Source organism: Sander lucioperca, chromosome 11, assembly GCF_008315115.2.
Source record: "Sander lucioperca isolate FBNREF2018 chromosome 11, SLUC_FBN_1.2, whole genome shotgun sequence".
In the NCBI taxonomy this organism is placed as follows: Eukaryota; Metazoa; Chordata; class Actinopteri; order Perciformes; family Percidae; genus Sander; species Sander lucioperca.
In genome coordinates, this window is record NC_050183.1 from 39,552,195 (window position 1) to 39,567,194 (window position 15,000).

At 39.2% G+C, this 15,000-nt stretch overlaps 1 protein-coding gene and 1 long non-coding RNA gene across 2 annotated transcripts in view; both read right to left on the reverse strand.

The window, feature by feature from the left end:
- The window catches only part of LOC116034448 (nuclear factor 1 A-type-like), a 380,609-nt gene that overhangs the window by 312,226 nt on the left and 53,383 nt on the right, over nt 1-15,000 (reverse strand). The window lies entirely within an intron of this gene.
- Nucleotides 11,971-15,000, reverse strand: part of LOC116036412 — a 3,068-nt gene continuing 38 nt past the window's right edge. Inside the window, exons 1-3 of the long non-coding RNA XR_004898766.1 lie at nt 14,880-15,000; nt 12,889-12,929; nt 11,971-12,164 (exon numbers count right to left, since the gene is read on the reverse strand). The exon at nt 14,880-15,000 is cut by the window's right edge and continues 38 nt beyond it. This is a non-coding gene — a long non-coding RNA (uncharacterized LOC116036412). The remainder of the gene's footprint in view (nt 12,165-12,888; nt 12,930-14,879) is intronic.

Below are 15,000 nucleotides of genomic sequence, written 5' to 3' on the forward strand. Positions count from 1 at the left end.
TAGGTATGGTGAAGGGGATGTGATGATGTGGGGGTATGAAGGGTATGTGATGATGTGGGGGTATGGTGAAGGGTATGTGATGATGTGGGGGTATTTTAATTCCAAAGGCCAAGAGAGGGAAACGTTTCCTGAGTTCACCATTAACAGACCTCCTGAACAACAGAAGTCTTCCTGCAAGAATTCATGCTGAGCCCCATGAGTGCACGATGTAAATGTAAAAAGTCTCGTCTGTTGCTCTGCTGCATGCAAGTGCAAGACAAGTGATGCAGAAAGTATCATGTGCTGAACTGAATAAGAGCAGTGCTCTGCTTTGTTGTGATCATATTGGAGAATCTGGTCGTACCATTGTTTAAATAACATTCACTTTTATATGCCATGCAGTTCATGTTTTAGTTATTACTCAGCTAATGTTATGTCCAACTTCATAAGGTAATTTTAGGCCAAGTTGACTGTGTTTATTTCCTTTATCTGTTCAAAGCTAATGTTAGTGGTGTGACACATTACCGTGATATGTGTTGGTAATGTCAAATCATAACTGTACTGTAAATATTAAGAATTGAGACAAATTAACAGATCACTAATTTGTTCATTTGTCTCAATTCTTAATATTTACAACCAATCTTTCTGGGAATATCTTTTGCAGAAAATTTAGTTTTGGTGAAATGTCAGTCCTTAAACTTGTTTACATGGACATGTAAATGTTGATAAGTAATACACACTCTTAACATAATGTAATAGGATTATAGTTTAAGATATAGGCCTTTTGCTGCCACCAGCATGATGTTGCTGTTCTTGTATTAACATACTCAAATACACAAAGTAAGAGATAGACCTTTTAGTTAAAGAGTAAGATCCTTTTAGTTTAACATGAAACAGCCCCGAAATCACCATCACCAAACTCCACCAGACTCCATGTAAATAATCAGTACTTTTAGCGTGTATAGAGCCAGCATATCTCCACATGTAAATGGGTGAATTAAGGGTTTATTTCAACCAAACCAGAGTGGTGATTGTTGGAACAGTGGAAAGATGAACCAAGACGGCTTTTGGTAGTTTTATTTAGTTTCTGTCCACTTTGAATGAAGTCTGTTTTAAGATGATTAAAGTACTCATTATTTACATGGAGTCTGGTGGGTTTAACATGAAACAGCCCCAAAATCACCATCACCAAACCCACCTGCGACCCTTTGCTGCATGTCATTCACACAGCTTCCCTCTGCTCTGATGTTTCTCCCTTTCTGTGCCGACGGAGACTGCTCTCAACACCTTATTGATCCTGTTAATAGTTAAACTCTGGCTGTCATTTCGTTGTCGTCATTTGAATATTAAAATATCAACGTGTCACATCTGTGTCATTGCCTGGAAACTTCTGTTTGAGGTGATGCTATATATATATATATATATATATATATATATTTTAGTCAAGATAAGATTAACAAACATACACGTCCATTAAAAGTTCTGTTGTTGCTGCTGACAGACTCAGATTATTATTCTGAGTGTCTGAAAACATTATGAAAGGATCCCTACAGAGATAGACCTTTTAGTTAAAGAGTAAGATCCTTTTTTAAACATAAAAACATAAAAACATCTGCGAAATCGCGTTCGCTAAACCCACCAGACTCCATGTAAATAAACAATCATTTAAGCATCTTAAAACACACTTCATTCAAAGTCCACAGAAACAAAATAAAACTATTAAAAGCCGTTTTGGGTCGTCTTTCCACTTTTCCAACCATCACAACTCTAGTTTTGGTTGAAATAAACACATAGCTTACTGATTTACATGTCGAAATACGCTGGCTCTATACACGCTAAAAGTCCTGATTATTTACATGGAGTCTGGTGGAGTTTGGTGATGGTGATTTTGGGGCTGTTTCATGTTAAACTAAAAGGATCTTACTCTTTAACTAAAAGGAATATCTCTGTAGAGATCCTTTCATAATGTTGTCAGACACTTAGAATAATAATCAGAGTCTGTCCTTTAGTTTTTGTTGCTGTGAATGAGTTTTGCATCTTAGAGTTCAGCAAATCAAGCAAAGTTAAGATTACATTTTTTTAAAGCAGCCGATTCACAAACTCTCTGCTTCTTCTGGGGGAATTTCTGAGTCTCAGAATCAGCAAATCTGCCAAGTTCTCCTTCAACTAGGGGGCCCTGCAGCCACTAGTGGGCCCTGCAGCTACTAGGGGCCACTACAGACACTTGGGGGGCCCTGCAGCCACTAGGGGGTCTTGCAGCCACTAGGGAACCCTGCAGCTACTAGGGGCCACTGAAGCTACTAGGGGGCCCTGCAGCCACTAGGGGCCCTGCAGCCACTAGGGGCCCTGCAGCCACTAGGGGCCACTGCAGCATACAATGCATGCATCACTACAACATATTAAAAATAAAGGGTATGGTTTACAGCAGTGGTTCTCAAACTTTTTTCAATAATGTACCCCTTTTGAATTGTTTCTTTAAGCCAAGTACCCCCTGACCAGCGCTAATCATTTTTGGTAGAAAGAAAAGTCTATATAAAGAACAGTACAGCGCTGTCAGCGATAGATTTACTAAACAACAGACTTGGACCTGAAAAAACATTTAAATGCTGATGAGAAAAGGAGACAAACTGTAAACAGACTAAACCTTGGAAAAAGATGGTAGAAAGACGGAAGAAAGTAATGCAAGAATAGGTCGAAAATACCATCAAAAACTTCAACCCTAACCCAAAAACCCTAAAACCCACAAACTTAACCCTAACCCAAAAACTTCAAAAACAGTGACATAACTTCGAAAAAAGCGAGGAACTTGTAAAAAGTAGAAGGAAGGAAGGAAGGATAGATTAGGTCCAAAGAAGGAGACACAAATGTCACATTTTTGGTAGGAAAATAAAGTCTACATGAAGAGGAACAATGTTCTGGACAACAGCCTTATTACTATTAAACATTTGTTAAATATCTCACGTACCCCCTGCAGTCCTCCAGAGTACCCCTAGGGGGACACGTACCCCCTGCAGTCCTCCAGAGTACCCCTAGGGGGACACGTACCCCCTGCTGTCCTCCAGAGTACCCCTAGGGGGACACGTACCCCCTGCAGTCCTCCAAAGTACCTCTAAGGGGACACATACCCCCTGCAGTCCGCCAAAGTACCCCAAGGGGGACACGTACCCCCTGTAGTCCTCCAAAATACCCCTAGGGGTACACGTACCCCCTGCAGTCCTCCAGAGTACCCCTATGGGGACAGGGACCCCCTGCAGTCCTCCAAAGTACCCCTAGGGGGACATGTACCCCGTACAGTCCTCCAGAGTACCCCTAGGGGGACACAGACCCCCTGCAGTCCTGCAGAGTATCCCTAGGGGGACACGTACCCCCTGCAGTCCTCCAGAGTACCCCTAGGGGGACACGTACCCTCTGCAGTCCTCCAAAGTACCCCTTGGGGGACAAGTACCCCCATTTGAGAAACACTGTTTTTTGGCAGAGGCAGGTTTAGGGTTGTAGTATTATACAAAGACCACTAGATGTCCTCCTTGGCACTTAATAGAACAGAGTTTTCATGACTACACACAAAAGTTACATACAATGCATGCATCACTACAACACATATTAAAAATAAAGGGTATGGTTTACAGGAAGACACTAAAATCAAGTTCTTGGTTCAGGCCTGGGTATCTAGTGGCCTGCAGTTCAATCCAGAAACCTTCTCTCTGGTTTAGTTGTTTTTTCTTTCCTTAGTGACAGTGGTATATGGTCAATCAAGTTTTTAAAGGTTTAAGATGAAGTTTTGCTATATATGATTGTCCCATCCAAAGAGCACCTCAAGCAAACAATTTGAGTCCTGGAAGCGCTCCTCTACAGACATTTAGTGTGTATTTACTTTGACTAGCTGAACCCTTTCTCATTTGTGAGAAATGAAAAATACCAAAGAATAAGATAAGGATTAATTTATTATTATATGTATTATTGCTTGTAGACGGTCCCTAAGGTGTTGTAGTTTGTAGACGGTCCCTAAGGTGTTTATGTGTTTCAAGTGCTTTAAAGTTGTGAGTTTAAACATTTGAGAATGGAATTACATGTTGGTGTTAAGAAGAAGATGGAAAATATTGGATTGACTGTTGATTTAATTAAATTTGTTGATTAGCTGCTCAGTTAATAATCAGTGTTGGGAGTAACGCGTTACAAAAGTAACGCAATTACAGTAATGTATTCCTTTTTGCTGTAACGCAGTAATATAACGCATTACTAATTAAATTTCGGTAATATTATACTCGTTACAATCTCAGTAACGCGAGTTACAACGCATTTTAACGCAACATTTAGTGGTGCATTGTTTTTTTAAGAATTCACCAACACCGCGACACATTTCTTCACAGGAAAAAAAAAAAGCCGTATTATTTCCTGTCGCTGTATTCGATGGTTGAGATGACTGCAGAGACAAATACATTTGCGAGATGGATATTATTTTCAGGAGTTATTACGTTGCGTTGAAGTGAGCTGTCCTGTTTCTGTTCCCGTGGTCAGAGCCAGAACCAGAGACGGTACGGACAGCATGTATGTCCCAACAGGTGACGGTACGGACAGCATGTATGTCCCAACAGGTGACGGTACGTCAGCATGTATGTCCCAACAGGTGACGGTACGGACAGCATGTATGTCCCAACAGGTGACGGTACGGACAGCATGTATGTCCCAACAGGTGACGGTACGGACAGCATGTATGTCCCAACAGGTGACGGTACGTCAGCATGTATGTCCCAACAGGTGACGGTACGGACAGCATGTATGTCCCAACAGGTGACGGTACGTCAGCATGTATGTCCCAACAGGTGACGGTACGTCAGCATGTATGTCCCAACAGGTGACGGTACGTCAGCATGTATGTCCCAACAGGTGACGGTACGTCAGCATGTATGTCCCAACAGGTGACGGTACGTCAGCGGCTGACAGATATAAACATGTCAGGAATTAATGTTGAGGCTTGCTACACGTAAATATCATTGCATTTTATCAGCCGTGGAGAGTAACTCTGCCTGTAGTGGAATGGCTTCGAATGACGACCAAAAGCGCTTGTCTTTTACTGTGACCATTTACTGTTCAATATGTTGCAGTTTTACAAACAAGAAAGTGACAACTTCAGCATGACAGACATGTTGCATCTCAGTAAGCTAGCAAGAGTAGCGACACAACAGACAACTTCCGTGTAGCATACTTCAAAATAAAAGCACTTCCTGTGACTATTTGCAGTAAAACTAAATTACTGTTAAATAAGGTTGTGTAGGCTACCTTTTCACAAATCAGCTGTAAATCAAGTACTGTAAATAATGTTAATAGTGAGTTTTAATCACACTATAATTGAACATTTCCTTTAGAGTGTTTTAAACTAAACAACATGAATTTCTTATTGAAGTGCTATAAACAAACATTTTACAACAATGCCATACTTTTGAGTATTTTCATTTTCTCCTACTTGCCTATTATATGTTTTACTTATCTATTTTGTATAGCTTTAGTTACTTTGCATATTTATATTAATTATACAAAATATGAATAATCTATGATGTATTAAAGTGGATAAAGATGAGACTTTATTGATCCGGTGGTGAAATTCACAAGCTAGCTGCCAAATCAAACTTCCCCTGTTATTTTGGTGAAAGTAACTCAAAAGTAATGCAAAAGTAGTGTAATGCATTACAATTCAGAGACAGTAATATTGTAATATAACTAATTACTCTCAAATGACTAAGTAACTAGTAATCTATAATGTATTACGTTTTGGAAGTAACTTGCCCAACACTGATAATAATCACCATTTAATAATGTTAGCAATCCAACACACAGACCCAGAACACACAGACCCAGAACACACAGACCCAGTACACACAGACATAGTACACACAGAGACCCAGTACACACAGACCCAGAACACACAGACCCAGTACACACAGACCCAGTACACACAGACCTAGTACACACAGACCCAGTACACACAGACCTAGTATACACAGACCCAGTACACAGAGACCCAGTATCATGATGTGATAACAGGATTTTGGGTTAGTGAAAAGAGAGGACCACTCTGTGGTTTAACAGTTTATTTAGACTCAGAGAAAACTCTTCTTTGGTTACATAAAACTCAAGAAACAATATGATCATCAGAATCAGATTTTACAAAATATAACATCAGATATTCACCAGAACTTCACACGTGTAAAAATATTACGACTTTTTTTCTTTAAGTATTACGACTTTTTACCAAAATATTATAACTTTTTTACTTGAAATGTTATGACTTTTTTTTACTTTTTTTTAAATATTATGATTTTTTTACTTATAATATTATGACTTTTCCGCCAAAATATTAAATTTTTCTGAAATATTATGACTTTTTTCCGAAAATATTATGACTTTTTAGAATTGAAATATAACGACTTTTTTTTAAATATTATGATTTTGTTACTTATATTACGACTTTTTCCCCAAAATATCACGACTTTTTTATTTACTTTTTTTGCCATTCAATAAAATTGTCCCAAAATATTACAACTTTTAAAAAAAAAAATATTATGACATTTTTTCTTGAATTATTTACTTTGAAATATAAATTCCTACATTTCCCAGAATGCCATTCAATAATCCCAGAGGACACACAGTATGTCAGCGTCACACCACTGCAAACAAAGTGAGTAAATGAATAAAACACATCCTTAACTTCAGTAAAAGTATTAATCCCACACTGTTAAAATGTAAAGTTAAAGATCTATATTACTAGTCCTGCTATCAGCAGACCAAGCTCCATCTTTAAGATTGAACATTAGTCTGGGGAGTCTGCTCTGGATTTTCTCTGCACAAGAGGCGGGATCAACGGGCATAGTTCAAATGATGCAATTGGACAGTCCTTCAACCAATCAGAGCAACGATCCAGGTGACGTAGCAGCGACAGCGGCATCAATGGGTCGCTGCGCTTCGGTTGCCGTCATGTTGAATGTAAACAACAAGCTGCTTGGTCTCTTCTCTATCGTCATCATGTTAAATCCACCAATAGCGCGCCAGATTGATAAGCCAGTTTGTGATTGGTTCCTGCACATTTATAATGTAAGCAGGAGAGATAAACGTACAGGTATCCAGCCTGAGCTGCAGGGAGGAATCAAATCACCAGCAGATTGGGCTGGTTTACCCAGTCTACTATATTACAACTTTCTTCCTGAAATATTATGATTTTCTTCTTAAAATATTACAACTTTTTTACTTGAAATATTACGATATTTATCCCAAAACATTACCATATTTTTGCCAAAATATTATGACTTTTTACATGAATTATTACGAAAATTTTTCAGAAATATTCAGACTTTTTTTACTTGAAATATTACGTCTTTTTCTTGAAATATTACAACTTTCTTGAAATATTTACTTTGACATATAAGTTCCTACATTTCCCAGAATGCCATTCAATAATCCCAGAGGACACACAGTATGTCAACGTCACACCACTGCAAACAAAGTGAGTAAATTAATAAAACACATCCTTAACTTCAGTAAAAGTATTAATCCCACACTGTTAAAATGTAAAGTTAAACATCTATATTACAACTTTCTTCTTAAAATATTATGATTTTTTTACCGAAATATTCCGACTCTTTTACTTGAAATATTACGTCTTTTTTCCCAAAATATTGCTTGAAATATTTACTTTGAGATATAAATTCCTACATCTTTCTTGATTATGACTTTTTTCCCAAAATATTACAATGTTTTTCATGACATATTAACTTTGAGATATAAGTACCTCATCTCAACAACATTATTACTGAAGTACAGTATTTGAGTAAATGTACTTAGTTACATCCTGCTGGTTTTATGTGGAAAAGATGAAATTAAAATGGTCGTTGTCCCAAAATATTACGACTTTTTTACTTGAAATATTACGACTTTTTTTACTTGAAAAAGTTACCGTGTTGAGCCGTGTGTTGCTAATGCGTATATTGATTTGAATTATGTTTTTATATTTTTTTTATTTGCTCTCACAATCACTTCCCACTGCCAGGGTTGCAACTGAAATAATAGGCTAAAACAACGACAGTTTATAGAAAGCACAAGTGTAGTTATGGTCAGATCTTGGTCCTGACTGATGGGGAAGTGATATTGATAAGCGTCTTGATTTATGCATTTACAGCGTCGGCTATTTTTCTCCCAGCTTTCCTCCTGTTTTAGGAAGCAGCGACTGTATTGTGTTTTGCCTGTTAAACTGTGTCTGTGTTCTTCATATTTATGTAGAATTATAATTTGCTCTTCTTATATATAATATGCGGCTCCGGTAGATGTTTGCGATTGGTCGTGCTGTGCAAACCCCGCCTCTTTTATGTGAACGCGCTCATCGCTGGATTAGGAAACCCTGGGTTGAACTAGTTGTTAACCACCGTCGTGACACAGGTTATACGGGACCGTGGTTGTTAGGGTTAGTGGAGCTGGGGAACTGAAATAAATCCAGGACATGTTGATCTTGCTTCATAGTTCAGGCTGCAGGTGGATAAGCCAGTTTGTGATTGGTTCCCACACATTTATAATGGAAGCAGGAGAGATAAACGTACAGGTATCCAGCCTGAGCTGCAGGGAGGAATCAAATCACCAGCAGATTGGGCTGGTTTACCCAGTCTACTATATTACAACTTTCTTACTGAAATATTATGATTTTCTTCTTAAAATATTATGACTTTTTAACTTGAAATATTATATTTATCCCCAAATATTACGATATTTATCCCAAAATATTATGATATTTTTCTCAAAATATTACGATAATTTTCCCAAAATATTACCACTTTTTTACTTGAAATATTATGATTTTTTATTTTTTTTGTTTACTAGAAATATTATTAATTTTTTACTTGAAATATGAAGAGTTTTTTACATAAATATTATGACATTTTTCCCAAAATATTACAATTTTTTTGCCAAAACATTACGACTTTTTCCTGAAAATAATACAACTTTTTCCTGAAAATATTACAACTTTGTTCTTAAAATATTACGACTTTTTATTTGAAATATTACGACTTTTTTCTTGAAATATTAACTTTAAGAAATAAGTAAAGTACCTCATCTTAACAACATTATTACTAAAGTACTGTACTTGAGTAAATGTACTTAGTTACATTCTGCTGGTTTTTACTTGGAACAGATGAAATTAAACTGTTTGTCGTCGTCCTTTTTGACCCACGTTCCCTCTCGGTCCATGGCTCCAGCCGTGGTGCAGTTGTCCCCAGGCTGGTCGGGGCCCCAGTTGTTGTAGCAGACCATCTCGTCAGTGACCCAGAACCAGAGGTCCAGAGTGCAGGTGTAGCGCAGTCCCAGCCACACGTAGGGAGTGGAGGCCATCTTGGCTCTCTCCTGGACCCAGAGCTGCTCGTCCTGGTTGGTGATGGAGACAAGATCACGATAGTGATCTCTGCAGTAGTATAACGCTTCCTCCCAGGTCATGTTCTCCTTGATCAGGATCACTGAATCTATCAGGGGAGAAGGGGAGTCAATCAATCAGGGGCGGAGTCAATCAGGGGCGGAGTCAATTAGTGGCAGAGACCCAAATGCTCCGCCCATGGATACAAGCACAGTTTAAATAACAGCTGTAACATTAGATTATATATTTTGTGATGAAGCAATATTACACGAGAGGGTTTGATTTAACGTCATTATTGGCACGACAGTGATGCTAAGAGAAACTTTTTAAAACATTATATATCCATGTTCTCAAGTTAACGTGGAACTAAATGGATTCCTTAGATCATCTATGTTTTAATGATTCTTCTTTCTTCTTCATCTTCTTTCTAACTTTAAAATGGAGCTCGCTACAGCCTTTTAAAAGACAGTAAAGTCGGTCTAAAAGATGAAATGATAAAATGTATCTGTTGTTCTATTTTTAGTGCTGCCTTTTATATTCAACTCAACATCCAATTTGTTCAACAAAAGAAAGTTGGAAATTATTTCCTTTCATTTGTTTTAAATCTAACAAGCAGTTTGTTGTATTTTAGCAGAACTGAGAAAACTTTATCTGTTTATTTATCGTGAGTTATATCATCATCAAGATATTCAACAACGATGAACCTCAGACCATAATTCTTATAATAAACTACTAAATAAAGTAAATCATTAAACAGATGTAGATGTACAGTACCGTTAGAGAGACTTCTGATAAACTCACCGTCGTAGCAGAAGAAGGGTTTTTTATTATTACAGTCATCAGAGCTCCATTTTCCATCTGACGTAGTCATAGCACATGTCTTCTTAGAGTCATCATCATCAGAGTCATCATCATCAGAGTCATCATCCTCAGGTTCATCTTTATCCCAGAGTCTGAAAGAGAAACTGCTCCCATCTGACCAACTCCAGCTGTCTCTGAACAGGCCGATCCAGAAATGTCTTCCTGCATGATTTGGGTGCTGTGTCTTGAAGTCTTCTAGCTGTTTGACTCCACTGATCAGGTCAGTGTGATTATCTCTGCAGTAGCTCTGAGCATCTAGCCAGGTCATCACAGAGGGACTGATATCGTCACTGATACGAAATGTTTTGCCGGTCTTGTTGTGTTCTGTGGAACACACAGACAAACTTTTTTGTTTTTATTGAGTCTCATAAAATCCTACATTATTCTTATTTCAAAACAATAATGTGATATCAATTCAGAGACTTTACTCCCCTAAAAAACTCCCCCAGAAGTGGTTTGTTCCAGCATCATTCTGACCTATATTCATGTTTCTAGTGGCGGCGCCCTCTAGTGGCCGTAGTAGTTCTGACGGGAGCAAAGCAGGAAGTAAGGTGAGGAAGTAGAAGAGCGCCAAATGTCCTGGTAAGGAGGCAGGGTGTGGGGGGGACTTCCTCCCAGGGAAGCAAGTTGGGGGGGCGGGGGGGGGTCAAACAAACACAGGACTTTCACCCAGGAGACCGGGGTTCATGTCCCGTTAGAAAAGAATAGGAAACAGAGTTTTTTTAATTTTAAGGAACAAACGGAGCTACGTCAGGTTCTGAGTCACGTGGTCACCTTCAGGAAGTGAAGTCACGTCTGATTTGAGCAGGGATGCACCGAATCCAGGAATGGGCTTCTGAATCGGCTGAATATTGGGCTTTTTGACGGGGTTGGGTTTCTGCTGAATCTTAGAATATTTCCCACCGAACCCTACTTTTGCACTCTGTGCGCTACGCTGGTCGACGTAATGACGGCGCCGTTGATTACGGGAAGGTGTTTACGTAGGTGGAGCGTTCAATGCAGTAGGCTGTGAAGAAGTGAAATGGAACTGGTGAGCAGAAAAAGTGTAGTTTGGCAGAACTTTCAGTCAAAAGAAGGCCATTCAAGTCCAGCTACATGTTCAATCTGTAATGCTGATTAGTCTGGTGGTGGCGAGGACCCTAAACTATACACAACATCACCGCTGTTACAACATCTGGTAGGAAACATCTGGAAGAATATGAGTTGTGCATGAAGGAATCTACAGACAGCAGCTAAAATGCAGCAACTTCAGGTACGGCAAACCCCAAAAATCTGGATTTGGTGCATCCCTAGTTTGAACCCAAACCTCCATCTTTTTTATCAACTTAACTCAGTAGTTTTGGTGTCTAAACTAACCAAACTGGGACCGCTTCACAACATTGATGACGTGTTTAAAACCGTGACCGATACCTTCTCTGGTAGTCAGAACTACTACGGCCACTAGAGGGCGCCGCCACTAGAAACATGAATATAGGTCAGAATGATGCTGGAACAAACCACTTCTGGGGAGTTTTTTGGGGGAGAACAGACTCTATGCGCCACATATTCTCACCTTCATAGCAGATAAAGTTATATTTTGTAGAACAAGAGTCGTCATGCCATGTGCCACCATTCATCATCACACAGTTCTTCTGATTGCCTAAATTATCCGGCTGTCCTTGAGACCATTTACTCTCAGTCACGTTGAACTCCACCCCTGACTGAGACCAGCGCCAGCGACACACAGTGTTTGTTGTTTTGTCTTGCAGCCCAATCCAGGCTCCACCTTGATACTGTTCAGTCGTGGAGTTAAGGAGTCTCTTCATGTCTGTCTGGTTAGACACTGTGGCCAGGTCAGTGTGGTTCTTTTTGCAATAATCCTTGGCTTCTTTCCAGGTCATATTCTCTCCAATGAAGTGGTAGTCACACAGCTGACCCCCAATGGAGGAACACTGACCTGATAACAGAGAAGAAACTGCAGCGATGGAGCTGAGAGCTAGACAAGCATCTGTTCATTAAAAGGTAACTTTTTTTGTTTTAAAACCTGGACTCATGTTTTTGTGTCTAAGTGACTGATGTTAAAGAGTAAGATCCTTTTTGTTTAACATGAAACAGCCCCAAAATAACCATCAACACACCCCCCAGACTTAATTTGTTAACATGCTAGCATATGCTAACATGGTAGCATGTGCTATAATGCTAATACATGCTAACTAAAATATGTTGGCATAAAAATTTGGTCCAGTAACGGAAACAAAATAAAAAAAGATCCTTTTTTTAAAATATAAAAAACATCCGTCAAATTGCGTTCGCTAAACCCACCAGACTCCATGTTAATAATCAGGACTTTTATCATAAAACACACTTCATTCAAAGTGGACAGAAACTAAATCAAACTATCAAAAGCCGTCTTGGTTCATCTTTCCACTGTTCCAACAATCACCACTCTGGTTTGATTGAAATAAACCCTTAATTCACCCATTTACATGTGGAGATATGCTGGCTCTATACACGCTAAAAGTCCTGATTATTTACATGGAGTCTGGTGGAGATATGCTGGCTCTATACACGCTAAAAGTCCTGATTATTTACATGGAGTCTGGTGGGTTTGGTGACCATATTCTTAACTGAAATGTGAGTTGGAGTTGATGAGGAGTGAGCTGTCCAGATGATCCACTTACCCATCACAATCAACACCAACAGACTCCACTGCATCTTCACCCTGTTAGATGATAATAAACAGTTATTTTTGGTATGAAATCAGGATTATTTTACACCATTACTCACTGACTTTTGGAAAAGATGTTGCATTTACTGAAGTTACAACACACACACACACACACACACACACACACATACACACACAGAGACACACACACATACACACAGAGAGACACACACACATACACACAGAGACACACACACACAGAGACACACACACACACACACATACACATACACACAGAGAGACACACAGAGACACACACACACACACACACACACAGAGACACACACACACATACACATACACACAGAGAGACACACAGAGACACACACACACACACACACACACACACACAGAGACACACACACACACACACACACACACACATACACACAGAGACACACACACATACACACAGAGACACACACAGAGACACACACACATACACACAGAGACACACACAGAGACACACACACATACACACAAACACACACACAGAGACACACACAGAGACACACACACACACACACAGAGAGACACACACACATACACACAGAGACACACACACACACACACACACACACACACACACACACAGAGACACACACACACACACACACACACGTCAACAGTGTAACACTATATATATTACTAAATATTTGCACTCATATACGTTTCCTGTTGGACTTTGTGAATTTGTGTTAAAATAATGTTAGAGTAAATAATATGAAAATTATATTCAAATGTTGGCGGAGTGAGAAACAGACAGAAGAACAGCCTGTCTTTATGTTTAGGGAGACAGTTTATAACCCAGTCCCTCAGGATGCAAATCAGAGATTTAACTATTCATCACATTCAGCTGCATCTTAAAGGGGAGAGAGAGAGAGAGAGAGAGAGAGAGAGAGGGAGAGAGAGAGAGAGAGAGGGAGAGAGAGAGAGAGATGAGAGAGAGAGGGAGAGAGAGGGAGAGAGAGAGAGAGAGAGAGAGAGAGAGGGAGAGAGAGAGAGAGAGAGAGAGAGAGAGAGAGAGGGGGAGAGGGAGAGAGAGAGGGAGAGAGGGAGGGTGATATCAAATATCAGAAATATAAACGAGACAGACCTTGAAATACGTGTTACTAATTAATAAACCTCATAGACTAAGTCTAAGTGAGTGATGATATCAACAATCTTTGAAAGTTGGTGTCTGACAACATTATGAAAGGATCTCTACAGAGATAGACCTTTTAGTTAAAGAGTAAGATCCTTTTAGTTTAACATGAAACAGCCGCGAAATCACCATCACCAAACTACACCAGACTCCATGTAAATAATCAGTACTTTTAGCGTGTATAGAGCCAGCATATCTCCACATGTAAATGGGTGAATTAAGGGTTTATTTCAACCAAACCAGAGTGGTGATTGTTGGAACAGTGGAAAGATGAACCAAGACGGCTTTTGATAGTTTTATTTAGTTTCTGTCCACTTTGAATGAAGTGTGTTTTAAGATGATAAAAGTACTGATTATTTACATGGAGTCTGGTGGGTTTAACATGAAACAGCCCCAAAATCACCATCACCAAACCCACCTGTGTCCCTTTGCTGCATGTCATCCCCCCCCCCTCCCCTTTCAAGTCTAAGCTGTCCTGTCAAATAAAGGCCTAAAAATGTCTCAAAAAAGTTATCAAAAAAAAAAAAAAGTACAAACATACAACTGTTAATACTCAGATATTTGTAGCGTATAGTTTTTTAGATGCGGACCTTTGAGTGATACGTTTGAGGACTCCGGATGTATCAGAGAAGATAACTTAAATATTGAGAAATGAACAAAAAGAGTTTTAAGGAAAACTGGAAACCTCATCATTATATAAATCAGATTTTACATGCAGTATTACGTTGAATACAATCCCTCTTCTGCAAATCCACACAAACATTAAAATGTGAAATCAAACAGCCGAGTTTATAACTTACATCTTGTGAATGTCCACAGCTTCCCTCTGCTCTGATGTTTCTCCCTTTCTGTGCCGACGGAGACTGCTCTCAACACCTTATTGATCCTCTTCAGACACTCTGGCTGTCCCTTTGTTGTCGT